Source organism: Grus americana, chromosome 13, assembly GCF_028858705.1.
Source record: "Grus americana isolate bGruAme1 chromosome 13, bGruAme1.mat, whole genome shotgun sequence".
Taxonomy (NCBI): Eukaryota; Metazoa; Chordata; class Aves; order Gruiformes; family Gruidae; genus Grus; species Grus americana.
Window position 1 is genome coordinate 19,803,479 of NC_072864.1, and position 15,378 is coordinate 19,818,856.

The following is a 15,378-nucleotide window of genomic DNA, read 5'->3' on the forward strand; positions in this document are numbered from 1 at the left end:
TACAGTCTCCGCTGAAAAAGAAAAATCAAATCATGTGATCCTGACAAAAAGCATTAAGTCTGTTTCAGGAAAAGGGATAATTAAGCCAACAGTTCTGCAAGTCAGGCCCACAGTTTCTGATTCTTGGGCAACAAATATTCATTGTCAAGTGCTGCTATTTAATATAAAATTTGCTCTTCAGTCTTCATTTGTCTTTCCACAATACAATCAAGGCTAGACAACAAAAAACATTTGTCACATTTCAACAGGGAACTTGGCTTGGCATGATGGTTTGTGCAATGGTTGAGGAATACCGAGGATGTGTACTGGAATGCTCTAAAACTTATAAAGCCTCAGTTGCTGCCTTCATTTTTCATATTTTTAATGTGAAATAAGTTTCAGCATGTATCAAGAAAGATTAGTATGGAGGGGAAATATTGAAGAGTTTATTTGACCCACTGTCCTTGAGTGAGATAAAACCCAGTAATTTCAAGAACATCGTTTATACCGAAAGGTAAATCAGAGATTGAGGTAGATCAGATTTGTTTCATTTCTTTAGTCCTTTAGAGGATAAAGACATACAAAGCTAATTTACACACTGTTTGAACCACTTCACTGACTTCAACATCAAATTTCAAAGAATCAAAATATAATAGTTCACTTTCCTAATCTATTTCCTAGATCAAACTACATCTTACTTCATCCAAGGTAATGTTAATGTTGGATAGCAAGCTCATCAAAATACATGACTCTATATTATAGACAAATATGTATGCATATTTGCATCCACATATATATAGATCTTTTGTTATACATTCATTTTCATTCCTCACCTTTGTGCTCCCTCAGAGTTTTCAAGTTTGGGCCAAAGGCAGACACTTGATCTGTTGCCTTTTAGCATTTTTGGCTTCCTACAATCTTCTTTTAGTTTATATTTTTCTATACATTCTCTCAAGTATCTGAAAATGTAGAATATTAGCTGAGTATATAGCAATACAGAATGATCCAATGTCTGTAGAGATCACACATTTCCCACAATAGTATTACAAGTATAAATTGAATACGTATTATTTAACATATCATTCAGGACACAGTCATTGCTGTCTTCCCCCTTCCCCCCCAATGAAACCAAGTGACACTTCAAAGAAAAACTGCCTTAATAGGGTGAAATTCACAGCTGCTATAATGCACTTGCTATAATGCTATAAAACACTTAATTTTACATTTGATTTGAACATGACTGACTCCCTTCTCTACCAGCAGTACATAGGACCCTTTTTCTTTTTAGAATGACTGCCTAGGAGAGATATGCTCCTTCCACATAAATGCTCCATTATGATACCTTTCCTCCATTCCTCCCAGCAATGCCTTCATGTTTAAGCAGCTTCACTCCGATGTTACTACACCTATACAACTGTTGCTCCTTGTGTAGCCCTCAATAATTGCTTTCCATCTGGATTAGGCTGTTGTCACATACTCTGCATAAGGCTGCATCTTAAAAACTTAATAAAATGAAGTTCATAGTACAAAAAAGGATTACTTCTGAACTGCTTGACTCAAAGCAATTTTATTTTTCATATATGGATTATGAACTACAAGTACTACATAGAATGGGTGTATAATCTCTTATCCTTTTCTCTCATTACTTCTTCCTCGGTGTACATACATGCCAACACATAGCCACAGTTGCAGTCCATGTGCCTCAATTTTATATCCTTAATATAATAAAAGGCATGACTGGCAGAATTCTCTGTGAGGATTCAGAAACTCAGGATATCTGCTCCTCCTTGAAAATAGTGTGAAATTATATTTTAGCCACAATTGAAGAGACATCTGCTTGACACGGCCTTTGGAAAAGATAAGGATATGCTTCCATTGATTAATAATGTAGAAAAGAACTCTGTGTATATCAAGTCAACTCCGATGGCAGACTTTAGACTAAAGCTGGATCACGACTGAATTTTTCCCAGGCCATGCAAAGATCCCAAATGTGACATAAACCACATTCCTGAAGATCTCTTATTTCTTACCATTTGTGCAGTTTCTCAAGAAGTTTCATTGTGACATGACAGATGTCAGTTGTGACAGCAGCATTCAGCACAGAGCTAACTTGTTGCATTCAAGTTCAACTATTGCTTCCTGCTGTGCAGACTCAGTAGAAGTCAGCAAATAAAAGACTCCAGTGGACCTTGTAAAAATTAATTTAGTAGTCCTGAACAGTACTGGGATGAATTCCTGTTGAAAGTTAAAGAAAGGAAAAGCTTTATTGCTATTGTCTTTATATAATTAGTTATACTTCCTGTACTCTGGATCCATTCAGAATAAAGAATGCATTGCCAGTGTCATGCTTGATATACCCTATTCCTTTGCACAATTTGGATGCATTTTATTCCACCATGGTAAGATTTGCAGTGAATGCAGGTTTTAAGGTTATTTGTAATACTTACCTTAATTTTCATTTTGAAAATTCTAAAACTGTGTCCTTTGCCCATGGCTAAAGGGCAGAATTATATTAATGGAACGTTAACTGTCATTTAATTTCTGCAAGACTACACACTGGCTTAGGCATGCAGTGAAGTATGCTCTAAAAAGCTGAAATTAGTGTGGGAGGTCTTTAAGTAGACATAATATCATGATGCATTTGTGTTTCGCCATGAAACTATGAACCTCTTACAAGAAATGCTCTGAAAGATGGTAGTGGCGCAGTATCCCATACCAGTGCTCTGCAGTTACTGTCTTACCTCCAAATCAAATAGTAAGTGCTATCAACTGAACCAACATCTCATCATGAATTTTCTCCTATGGACTCATTCAAATAGTAATCTATACTAATTTATGTTGTTCAGGTAATAGTAGAAGGATGTAACATTAAGCTGTACCTACTTTTATGGTTGAACCGCTGTGCTGATCAAATGCCATTCAGATTTGCAAAGTCAGTCTTAAATGACTGACTTCACATGAAGAGATTCTTGCCTTTGTTTTACAAAGCATTATAGAAGAAGTCTCTGCTCAACATTTGCAGAATATCTTTTGCCTTCTGTTTCTCTTTGCTTCCTTCACCTTAATTCTAATAATTCTCCTTAATGTCTTGGGAAGATGACAGTCAAATTCTACGCAATGATTAGACTTTTCCCCCAGGTTTGTGTGTTCTCTGGACCAATTTGAATTTTCTACCCTGAAGAAGAATATCAAAACAAGTAGATGTATCTAAAAAGCATAGGAGGCATGTTCAAACAGTAATAAGTCTCACACTTCATATGCACTACAAAGAAAACCACAGGATAATAGACACATCCAATTTTAAATATAAAATATGTATGTTTATATACATATAATAATGACATGTGGGAATCAGATACAAGATTTACATAATATAGAGGTGATAGATAGAAGCCTTGAGGAGTCCATGGATATTTTTTTCCTTTCCCTTTTTAAACAGACATTTTTCTTTATAGCCCACCCAGAATTAGGTCACCTTTGAAAATGTTCTTAGGCAGTGACTGCGCAATACACCCAAGGCAAGAGGGCAAACATACTGCTGTTGCAGTTGCACTGCTGTACAGCTTGTTTCAACGAGGCAAGAGGAAAAAAGGAGTACTTCAACTACTTAGAAAAAAAATCTTTTGTCTTGAATTATGGCTCTGAAAAACCAACAGGAAAATTTACAGTCCACTCAGCAGTCACAGTATTTGTTATTAGAAACACTGCATCTATCTACGTTAAATGCTCAGTTTAGCTTTCACCTACTACATTAAACCTTACAGCTGAATAATATGGCATCCTCTGCTTGAACATTTTCTACTATCTAGATCAGGGTAGTCAAGCTATGATCCAGAAGGCAATTCACAACTTACTTCAGCTCTCATGTGGCCCACAGCAAATAATTTTTCACAGTCTGTGTGAATTGTACCTAGTTAATACAGAAGTATGTACTAATAGTTGGCCTGCCAAAAGCATTTCAAAGATCTATTCAGCCTCACAGTAAGGAAAATGTTTCCAGAATTGGTACAGATAAAGTTTACTTTGCGAACAGTTTTGTCAGCTGAAACCAGTAATACATGCCATTTTCTTGTCAGAGCTTCTGCAGCAGAAAGCACAGCTGCCTTGGGTCTACTGTCAGAAAAGGCAGATACACCCTATCTAATTTCCTTCAGAGTCATCTGCTTGAGTTTAAACAGCCAACAGAGACATTTTATGACATTTGGGACAGTTTTACTCATAGAGTAGCAGGGAGCATTCATATGATCCTTTCTGCTGCCAGAACTGCTCTGTAGTTCTGCTGCTCAGAACTGCTCCAGATAACAGGAACAAAAATACAGGTTATGGGTGATAGCATATTCAATAGTCTCAGCAGCATTGCTAAAGGAATGCTGGACTAGAGTTTAAGAAGCTACTAAAAGTCATAGTAAACTGATTCATTGCTCTGCCACTTTTCATCTTAGTGGGCATGGTAAGATTACTGCAAAACCAGCTGAGAGTATTTAAGCCTCTGCATGTTTTGTTTCATTGCATTGTATTACCAAGGGAAATTTTTAAAACTTTAATGTAGAGATAATACTGAAGTCTAAAACTTTAATGGTTTGAATAGTTATTAGACAACAGGATCACAGGACCACTTGCAAGTTTGAATTGAATTGTGAACTTAAACTCTGTTGAGAAAAATCTTTGACACTTGTCTTTTCAAGCAAAGCTTCTGAATACAATTTTTGAAGTTAAATACTACAGCTAAGCTGGTTTGACAGCTTGTCACTGCCAGAAGTGGGAGGTCCTTCTTGCTTCCTCACGCTTATATATCCCATGTCTTTGTACCTGCTGTGGTTATGGTCAGACTCCAGCAACTTGTTAATTCACCAGTAAAAGACCTTTTGGTCATTGGGCCGACTTTGTTCTAGAGAGTCTGTTACTGCCAGAGCCTAAATAGAGGGGCATACAGTCAGGAGTGAGAGTAGAGTGTCCTCCCTTCAGCAAACCATAAGACTGACCAAAGCCATGACGCAACATCCCTCATTACTTAAACACTATAAAAAGTTGATTTTGTGTTTGTAACCAGGAGTTTAAAACTTGTTTTGGCAAGTAAATTTTTCAGGGAATTTTCAGAAGCCTTGACTCCCTAACTATCCTTTAGATAAATTAAGTTGCAGTTTCACAACCTTTTTCTTTTTGGAGGTCAGTTGGGGCTGGAAATGCTGTTTTAACTGTAAGCTGCTTTAGGAAGTACTGCCACCAAGAAGAATGATCATGGTTTATGTCCTTACAGAGTCCTTCAAACAAATATAATGGTAGTATGAGAAGGGATGTAAGAACAGGCTTCCTTAAGGTGTCATAACTAAAATGTTATGGCATACATCCTAAGCAGTTTAGTACAGACCATATTGCTCTAAAGACATAACAGTTATTTACTTCAGATGCATGTACAGAAGGAGACAATGCAATAAAGTGAGATTATACAGTAAGCAGCCAAACTCTTCATTAGTTAATGGGTCATGCACTCATAGCTACTTAGTATTTTGAAATATCCACAGCAACTATTTCAGCCTCTGTATTTCAATTACTTTTGGAATTTTACATTTTCAAATCTTTTAGAGTGATAGCTAAAGCACTAAAGGATGTAACATCTGAAGAAAAAGAATAGTACAGCACTACCCTTAAACATTTTATATCATCAATGTATGAGACAGAAACTGATCTTGGACAAGAATGTCAGTGTTTGTTTCCCAGAATATCACAAAAACCTGATGGTATGAAGGGAAGACCTTTTCAACACATCAGATGCATGAGCATATGTATTTTAGGTGTTCCCTTTAAGTAGTTCTGAATGTGCATTTATAGCAGTATGCACAGACATACCCTTTTGAGCAGTTGCTTTCTCTAAGTATAATTTTAGCCTGCTACAAAGTGATTCAGGTTTTCAAGAAGAGATTCCAATCTGCTGGCTGGAATAGTCATTTTAGAAACATCCTGTCCCTATTTGTTAACCAGCTTTGCTCATGAATAAATACCATGCAGCCAGCTTTTTTCCTCCCCATCCCACCTTTTAATAACAAAAGCAGCCTCAAGCCATGAAGCCTTCCCCATCACCTGTTAATCTCCAGGAAACAGCTTTTCTCAATTGTTGTTGCTTAACTAATGCAACATTTAACACCCCAGATGAGTCAGCACTGAGTTTCTGACTACTGTCTCTTCAGCTCCACAGTACTAGATTTAGTGATGAAAGTGTCAGAACTCCAGTGACATCCATTTTGGGAAGTGATTCTAGAGCCCACATTTGCTTCTGATACTTTTTTACCTCTTCTTCCTTTCCATTTATCTCTAGATTCTGGTAAAAGCAATTAATTTCTATGATGTAGTTCCTTCTGATTATCAGACCTCATGACATCTGTATAATTTTTGTTGTTCTTAGCTGGAAATGTCCTAGATAATGTTTTTGAAGTTCAGGGATTCAGGGTTTAATACAATATCTATAGTGATTCCCTGTATGACCTTATTAAGCATCAAAATAAAGTATTCAGTGGCTTCACCAACAGAAGAGACAGCAGTTCCAGTGAACAGAAAACAATTTGTTTCTCATCTGAGCTTAACAAGGAACTCCAGTGGATGACAAACAGGAGGACAGAAGGATCAATGGATTTGTCAGGATCCCTTTCCTCAACAACATGCATATGTATATACACACACACATTTAAAATGTATATTATATAAGTATATATACACACACACTTCCCCCCCCCAAGCAGTTATTCAGGATGGCCAAGGATGAAATCCTGAAATCTCTTGATATTTTTGCAGTTCTAATTTGTTCCTGTGCATACTTTTTTTGTTTTCCCCTCAACTTCATCAAGCAGATTGGCCTATGTATAATAGAAATAGCATCAGTCAGCAAGATCTTGCCTTCAACTGTTAACACTTATAACCAGGAAATAAAGTGACACAGAAATCAGAAAAGGAATTTCCACTTAACTTCTATTCTTGTAACTCTTCACAAGGAAGAACGTGTTGTCTTTTAGGCAACTGGTCTAATAGTGTTTTTCTTCAGTCATACACATGATCTCATCCAGCCTCAAGAGGTGAGGCTGTGTTTATTGAGCAGCCTCTAGTGGTTCACCATAGGAGCTACCTAGGCTGTAACAATGTGCTGCAGTTGCAGCAGATACCTGTTCATACCTTGCACAGTGCTGTCCAGGATGCTCTTTACCACATGCTGGCCTCTGAACATGGATGAAGAAAGACAGTAGAAAGATAATAAGCCAGTAACATTGACCTCTGCCATAAAAGTTGATTTAATCCTGAAACATTTACATTCGGGTAATGGCTTAGAGGAAATGCAAAAAAGCAAAGAAAGAAGAAATAGCCACAGGGTGTTTGATTTGTCCCAAGCAAAGGGAAGAAAAAACAAATTTCTGACAGTGATATTTATCTTGGGCCTTATTTATTAATTCTTCAAAGATGCTACAAGTTTCCCACACTAAATAGATGCACGATTTCCCAGATACATCATATTCTAATATGAAGGTCTTCTAGGAACTCCTGTTCCATTCACAACTTGAAAAATCTACAATTTGTGAACCTACATCACCACTCTAACAAATACAGTAATTGCTCACAGGAAAACTAGTGCACTATGCAAATCTTTTCAGCTGTTCTTTCACTTTAGTCAGAAGAGCTAGATATTAGAGATGCCAGAGTCACAAGACGAGCTACACTACCTTTTGAAATCTTTAGGACATATTAGGTGAAAAGATGGAGGCTTAAGATATGCCTCGAAGCTCAGAATTTAGCTTATTGCTGGGAACGATAAGCCTCAGTTGCTTACCTTCTAATTATACACTATTACAAGCTAATTTACAATACTGTGTCAGAACTAGTTAGTAAAACAGTATCTGACCCACATAAGTTAGGCAACACAACACTGAACAACATCTTGTAGAGAATGAAATTGCAAGGCTAGTAACTGACCTCTCAGCTATCCACATTCAGAAATGGAGTAGTAAATTAGTCCTGTTGCTATTCTTTTACATATTCATCTGCACTGGAATGGCTGATGCTTTCCTGAAGGAAGAAAATTGCATATGTGAGCAGGATGAGGCAGCACATAGGAAAGCAGCCAGTGAAAGAAGTCTTATTTCAGATCAGAATATTTATTACTGCTTCTTAGTGCAAAAACTGCAGCACTGAGCTAGTCACACAGCAATCCTTCCTTGTTTAATAGATGGCCCATAGAGAACATTGTACCAGAAAGACAACAAAACCAAGTATACAGATAACAATCCCATTCTGATTCTTACCATATAAACTCCACTTCTGTTAAAACCATTTGACTTACCTATCATTTTACTCATTCAGGAGATTAACTGTGGCAAGGTACTTCCGAAAAGCTTTTTTTACTTTCTCCCTATACAATATTCACTGTCAGTGCCCAAGTACACTAGCAGGCCTCAGGCAACCAGACTCAACTGGAGTTTCCACACACATAACATGCCTACAGGCCCAAGAGGCCATTTCAGCTCAGCCCTGAGCCCTTTCTTTAGCTATTCTGTACATGAACCTTCGTCATAGTTAGCTTGTCTCTCTCCAGTGTGACCTCTAGCCTCATGTCCTCCTCCTCCTGACAACCAGGACTCCCAGAATAGTCCCTGGTTTGTTAACATGCTTCATCTGGGACTGCTGAAGGATCACAACCTCTGCACACCTAAGTCAGGTATTGCAGGACCAGCCCTTTCACAGTAAAGGGGCAACCTGTGCAATAGCCACCCATGCCTCCAGGGTTACTGCCCCCTCCCAAACACTCTCACTGCTCCTTGACAGGGAGCTCAGCCAGGATCAGTATCCCAGGCCTGAGCTGATATAGGGCTCCTGGGCCAATTGGCAAGGGGTGTGAGTGGAGGCCCCAGGTGATGCTGATCAGAGCAATAAAGGCCATTAGTGCAGCCACTATTCTAACTCTCTGCACATAGGTTATAGATATACATCGGTTCATGTGTAACTTATCTTCATTGTGAACAATCAATGTCTTCCCTAGTAACACTAAATACTGTATTTTACAATAAAATAGAAAAATATTAACTGATTTACAGTTACAGCCTGGGGGCAATGCTTTTCTTTAAAAATAAATATTATAATAACCAAGCTCTTCAGTTTTGGAAAGCAAGAAATGATCGCTTTATGTTAGACATTACCACTGACTTCTTATTGTTGAAAACAGAAAATATTTCAATGTGCATTAATCTTAATGGTTACAGGTAAAATCAGAAATGTACACTCACCATTTGAATAAAACTTTTCTGAAATATTCCTTATCTCAGTCTCTGAGGATGTTGAATTTTTATAAATAGATTAAGCTGCAAAGGGTAAAAAGTATAGAGAAGACAGAATCAGACTGGAGGACGAGTAAAAGGACAGGGGCAGAGGCTGCAGAAAAGGACACTCTGATGACATATTAGGAGATGTATTTTTAACCATGAGGTGGTCAAATGTCCAAACATGGACCCAGAGAGGTTGTGAAATCTCCATGTTGGAGATACTCATATCTTTATTGGACAAGCCCTGTGTAACTTGATTGTATCACTGACCTACAGAGGTTGCTCCCAACATATACTATTCTCTACTTTTTTGATTAGTAAAATCCATAAGAATGATTATATGCAATAATTTCTGAAGAGTGCCACTCAATTAACACTTAATTCAAAGAGAAATTAACATGCATATCTATTTTCCTAAAATATTTTTTCTTCCAAAATATAACAGAACCATAATTTATGAGTATAATCTGGATTAGGAATGAAACTGAAACTTGTACTTACAAGATGCAGAAAAAAAATGTCTTCAGATACACAATTGGTGCTGTTCTTTTGTGAGGTAGGAGATGACCAGAATTCATCACCTGGCTCCAGTTGTACCAGTGTAACTGGTTTACTCCATATTTCTGTTTTTAGTTCACATGTAGCACTGCTCAGGATAATTTTTAGGAGCTCTCAGAGGTCAAGGGTAACAATCAATCTGGTTATTTCCAGCAGGCTCAAATGACTTGATGATGTTGTCATACGAGAATAAAATTTGTTGAGGGAAGTTAAAGATGACTTCTGCATTTTATGGTGAAAACATCAGATTATTTTTCTGTCTTCTCTGCTGTGAGGGAGCCAGGTAAATTAAAGGATAAGTCTTGGAGAACTTCTGTCACAGGCACTCAGACACTGAAATAAATAATAAGCCATGAAAAAAGTTAAAATGAAGGCTTCATAGGGATGAGCTTTCAATGAGAGTAACCTATCTTTTATTTTCTTAAACTTCAGGCTTCCTCTTCTAGAGATGTCAATGAACCATCAAGATACAGGGAACCAAAAGCAGTCACTGGCCTTGCCCGTAGTTGAGGCCAAGCTTGGAAGCACAAAGTCAGTAACTTTTCTACTTTGGGGAACCTTTTATACATCCTGGCTTTTGTTTATGTGTTTGGAATATACAAACAAAAGAAAAAAAACCCTGTTTTATCAGACTGGGAAGGTAAAGAGGGGGATATCATTAAATATATCAGCTGGTTCAGACCCAAAGTTAGTTATCATGATGAGGCCAGAAAAATCTTATTTTGATTCTGTATGTCAAACATGTCATGAACGACCAATCCTCAGACTCTCTAAACCTCTTGCTACTATAAAAACCCTGCTACTATAAATGTGTTACTCTATCATATTTACATTGTGCAATTCTGAGCAAGCTGTATGGGGAATATATTTTATGGGAGAGTCTTCATCTAAAGTTTCCTTGAACCTCAGTGAAATTAGAGAAGGGATTAATACAAATCCCCTTATCTGACTAGGAAAGGAAGCAAACATGACAATCTGCATATACCCCAGGTACCAGTACAGGGATCACTCAGTTTGCCTTTGAGCTTCCTAATCCAGAACTGCCTTGTATCTACTTTCACCTTTCTTCCTCTCTTACTGTCTTACTCCCCTCTTCTCACAAAGGATAGTAAGACCCTTTCCTGTATTGGTGGTAGAGAAATAAGCCCTCTAGGTATCCAGACAGGTGATGGTGAAGCAATCGGAGACAAGGCCATTCAATGGAAGGCACTGCTGCTCGCTGCATTGATAACAGCACTCTCCAAGCTTGACAGTCATCCACCTCAGCTAATCTCTAGGTTTTAACTGAGCTGTATAGGAAAAAAAGCTTCCAAATGATTTCAGAATTTCTGGAAAATGCTGCTAAGTACAGAAGAACAGAGAGATTCACAATCTAAAGTACTCATCTATATATCTTTTTGAGTGTAATAAGATTAGTGCAATCAAGTGTGATATTTGGTCCTTTGTTATGGGTAAGAACTGAATTACTTTGTAATTACCCTTGTGGCTTTCCTGTTGATGGTTTAGAACCCTGAACCCTGATAGAGCAGCTGTGTGTACACATAGATAGGCCTTCTGTTATGTTAATTGGAATTACATTTATTTATTTGGTCCTGATCTTCTTCTGAGATGCTTCTATATTAAGTCTGTGATGTAAAAAGAAAGAAACTATTTCTTCTCAGGGTCTTATCCAGTATAACTGTGTGTAATACAGATTGCTTTTCAAAATTCCCTATAACCCAGTCTGTATGTTTATCCACACTTCAACAAAGTTGGAAACCATACTCTACTATCTCAGCGTATATTACATTTTGCCTTTTTCCTGGTTAATATCTCAACTACCAGTTCATCACACCCCAAAAATGCTGTCCTCCAACTTTTGCTTCTGACAGGAATAATGGTTTCCTGAACTCAGATTAGAACCTCATATAACAGCAAACACTGATCATCAGAGTGGATCAAAGGGATCTGTGGCAAAGCTCCTTTAATTTTACCTAGTATATTCCATGATCTTTGTTCTGTCCAAGGATTGTGGATTACAATAGCTTTGTAACACAACTGACGTTTCCCATCAGCAGGCAAGCCCCCGGGTAGGGACAGAGAAGATTGAGCTGTCTAGATTTTATTTATTATCTCCTCCCCAGCTAGCCAGATAGTTCACTAGTCAAAGCTTGTTGGAACTGACTTTTAGGTTTTGATGGTCAATCTCCTGCAAGTTAAGGTGTCTGCATATTAGCTGCTCTTTATTAGGCTTTTGTTGCCTTTCAGTGTATTTCTTTTACCTTGTCATATTTGGAATACTGAATACTATCATACTACTGAACACTGAATATTATCCTGTGAAATGATATCTTACTAATCTCTACTCCTATGCTACTGTCTGTTCATAATAGCATGATCTCACATTTCCATTGCTTTTTGTTTCTACAGACACAGAAGAAGTTTTACAAAGCAATTACAAGGCACACACTGTTTACAGGATCTGTCTGTGCCACACTGAAATGCGGTCACCCTTGAGGTTAGGTCAGCTGCCTGAAGGGAAGGAACCAGTAACACTGATATCTTAACATAGAAAGTGGAGAAAACCTTGTCTAATTGAAATTAGAGGTGACAATTTAGGTAGGAAATGTAATTATGCTGGAATTTGGCAATGACACCTGGGACTGACATTCTTCTTTCATAGGGAATCAGGGATTTTTGATGACTGCAGGCAAGAAAGATCTTGGTTTGCCTTTTTCCAAAAAGCTGCCACTTTCATCAGAAGTCCGATCTAATACTGTCAGAAAGACTTTTTCTCCAAATTAAAATATATATGCAAATAGAAAAACAAAACAATTGAATTTTTTTCATTAAAATGCAAATTGGAAAAAAATAAGTCTATGTAATTCTATCAAAGCCATTGTTTACAAATCTACAAGCCTTCTATTGTTTATTTTTTACTTTGCTTTTACATAAGGTTAAAGTAGTTTCAAACAGTTCTTTCTACAAAAATGTTTTAGTAAAAGATTAATTTTCACTAAGATTCTTTTAAAAAGCCTGTAAGAATTGATTGGCTTTAACAGATGTCAACACTCAAAGTTGAAGAAATGTATATATTGCTTGTATATTACAAGAGCCACTGACTGGTCCCTGAGCCTCCCTTTCTACAACATCTGGACAGCTCTTGAAAGTTCCCTTTCACTTAGCAGACTGCTTCATGACAGAAAACTTCTTTACTACCAATCACTGAAACTTTCCTTTCTCCAGAAAACTACTGTCATATAAAAAGATGACCTGGATCTTTACAGTAAGAATGGCCAAGTCAAAGATAAAAATGTGTGAAAATCTGGCTTGATTGACTCTGACAGAACAAATATAACCCCCAAATCAGGTAGTGAAAGGTTGTGGTTGATGGGGAGAGGTTGATGTGTATGGCAGGGGATGGGAGGGATGGAGCTACCGCTGTGCTGACAGAGATCATCCTGGTCATCTTAAATTGCTGTGGAACTGGACTCTGAGCGAGGATAGCCCAGGCTACCTGAGAGACCTGGACCCTGGCCCAGGGTAAATAATCACCTCAGGAAGACAGGGATCTCAATTAGTGTCTTATAAAAAACTAAGTCATCTACTTTATACAGCACAGTTAATAACATACAAACGATCTTCAACATACGAAAGACTGAATATATATAAATCATGTAAAAATATAATTATCAAAGTAATTATAAGGGCCTTTTAATTGTTGCATTGTTTATAATTACCAAATTAATTATAAGGGCCTTTTAATTATTGCCACTGATTACATTTACGTACGTAAACTTGGTGCTCTAACTTTTTGTTATATTCACTTGGAAATTTAATATAAAGGACTTCAGGTTTACACAGAAGTTTTGGGTTCTGAAACTTACAAAACCATGATGTCTAATTATTTTGTGATGATAGACTGATATAAATGAATATGACTCAGCTTTTAGCATCAGTTTTTTCCACTAAAGATCAAGAAAACAAGAGTTGGGCAGCAGGGATTTGGGCTCAAGGACAGGCTTTACATTCTGTTCTGTGTTGCTCAGGGATGTATAGATCCCCAGGCATGGCTGAAAGAACAAGGATCTTGTCTTTTAGTGCCATATGTAAAATGTCATTATTTGCTTAGGAAAAAATATCAGTTATGTAAAGCAGAGAGCATTTTTATTTGGGAATTTGCTTTGCTTTGAACATTCCACTAATATCAGTGTTACTCCAGTACTACATTAGTGCAACAATGAAAGCAAAATACTCTAGGCGTGTTTCTTTCCTATGCCCATGTTACAGATGAGACACCTGAAGTTAACTGAATGATCAGAAGGCAACTGAATAATCAGAGGGATGCGCGAGCTTAGGATGCTGATGAAAATACTGTTCCTAGGTATATACTTCATTTCAGCTGCACAGAGGTTCAGCTGCCTGTGGATGAGCCCCCGACCTACCACAGTTTCGGAACATCTTGCTACAAACTGCAATCTAGGAGGTGATCTGAGAATGGCTTTGCAGTTCTGACTAACAAAGAAGCTAAGCTTGATGTGCATCCTGCCTCTATGCTCTCTGCAGAGGTTAAGCACAGTTGCTTGTGAAGCAGCTGGGAAGCTTGTGAAGCAGCAGCTGTATTGCTGCAATTTACAATCCAACACGCTGAACATAAATATCACAGATTTTGGTGTTCTTTAACATGGCAGGCTGTAAAATATAGAAAAAATATATCCAAAAATATGCAAAAATTCAGCAACCACCGTGTGAATGGCTGCAGCTTCCCTGAAGACCAGCAAGGTGGAGAGTATGGGTGCAAACGACTGCAATCATCCAAAGCAAAGCGTCCCTGCTTATGAATCCGAGCTGTCAGTCATCCTCTGAGTACAGACAGTAGCAGATACGCAGCTCTCAAGATCTCATGAGCCAGCTGAAGCTGGGCTGGACCTGATCATTAAACCAAGTCCTGAGGCAAAGCTAAGAACAGAACCATGTTAATTTCTTCTCATTTTATGCCCATATGCACTAGTTCACGTGTGAAAACTAATGATCATGACAGTGAAAAAGGAAAGCTGTATTTAAAGTATCTACTTAATTCCTCTGGTGACCTGAAACGTTAAACTCTCAAAAGCTCCAACCATTTTGTTCAGTCTGGTTAGGATTCTGATAAAAGATTTTTCAGTTGATTCTCTTAATTTTCATCCTAAATTGACACAAAGGGAAGAGCCAGCTTCATTGCTAGCCTGGCTAAAACTACTGATGAAGCAAGCTCTTCCCAGCAGCAATTAGTCACTGCAATAGATGTGTTTTTACTCACAACCTAAGATCCCCCAACCCTGCCCCAAGGGGAGAATAGCTACCCCACCTGTCAGCATGCAAATATGTTTGGTATGCTCAGTCCCATTCAGTGGAAAGCTCGTGATCCCACCAACAAAAAGATGAAGGTTTCTTATTACTTTGAGACACATTTTCAAGAGATCAAAACAGTGGACCAAAGAGATACTCTAAAACTGGGAAATCAAATTTGCAAGATTTTACACTTCTATACAAGATAGAGGGAACTCCAAAAAAAAAAAAAAAAAAA

At 37.7% G+C, this 15,378-nt stretch overlaps 1 protein-coding gene across 17 annotated transcripts in view; it reads right to left on the minus strand.

Annotated features, from left to right (window-relative positions):
* ESRP2 (epithelial splicing regulatory protein 2) overlaps positions 1 to 15,378 on the minus strand; it is a 107,387-nt gene that overhangs the window by 56,304 nt on the left and 35,705 nt on the right. For 12 of the 17 annotated variants that reach the window (XR_008579183.1, XM_054841135.1, XM_054841122.1 and 9 more), the window contains 7 exons: positions 9,777 to 10,166; positions 9,240 to 9,314; positions 7,933 to 8,025; positions 7,141 to 7,184; positions 2,863 to 3,154; positions 2,010 to 2,214; positions 813 to 938 (listed from right to left, as the gene is read on the minus strand). The gene's annotated coding sequence lies outside the window, so the exon portion shown is untranslated. The remainder of the gene's footprint in view (positions 1 to 812; positions 939 to 2,009; positions 2,215 to 2,862; positions 3,155 to 7,140; positions 7,185 to 7,932; positions 8,026 to 9,239; positions 9,315 to 9,776; positions 10,167 to 15,378) is intronic. The other 5 variants (XM_054841117.1, XM_054841124.1, XM_054841127.1 and 2 more) reach the window with 5 other exon arrangements.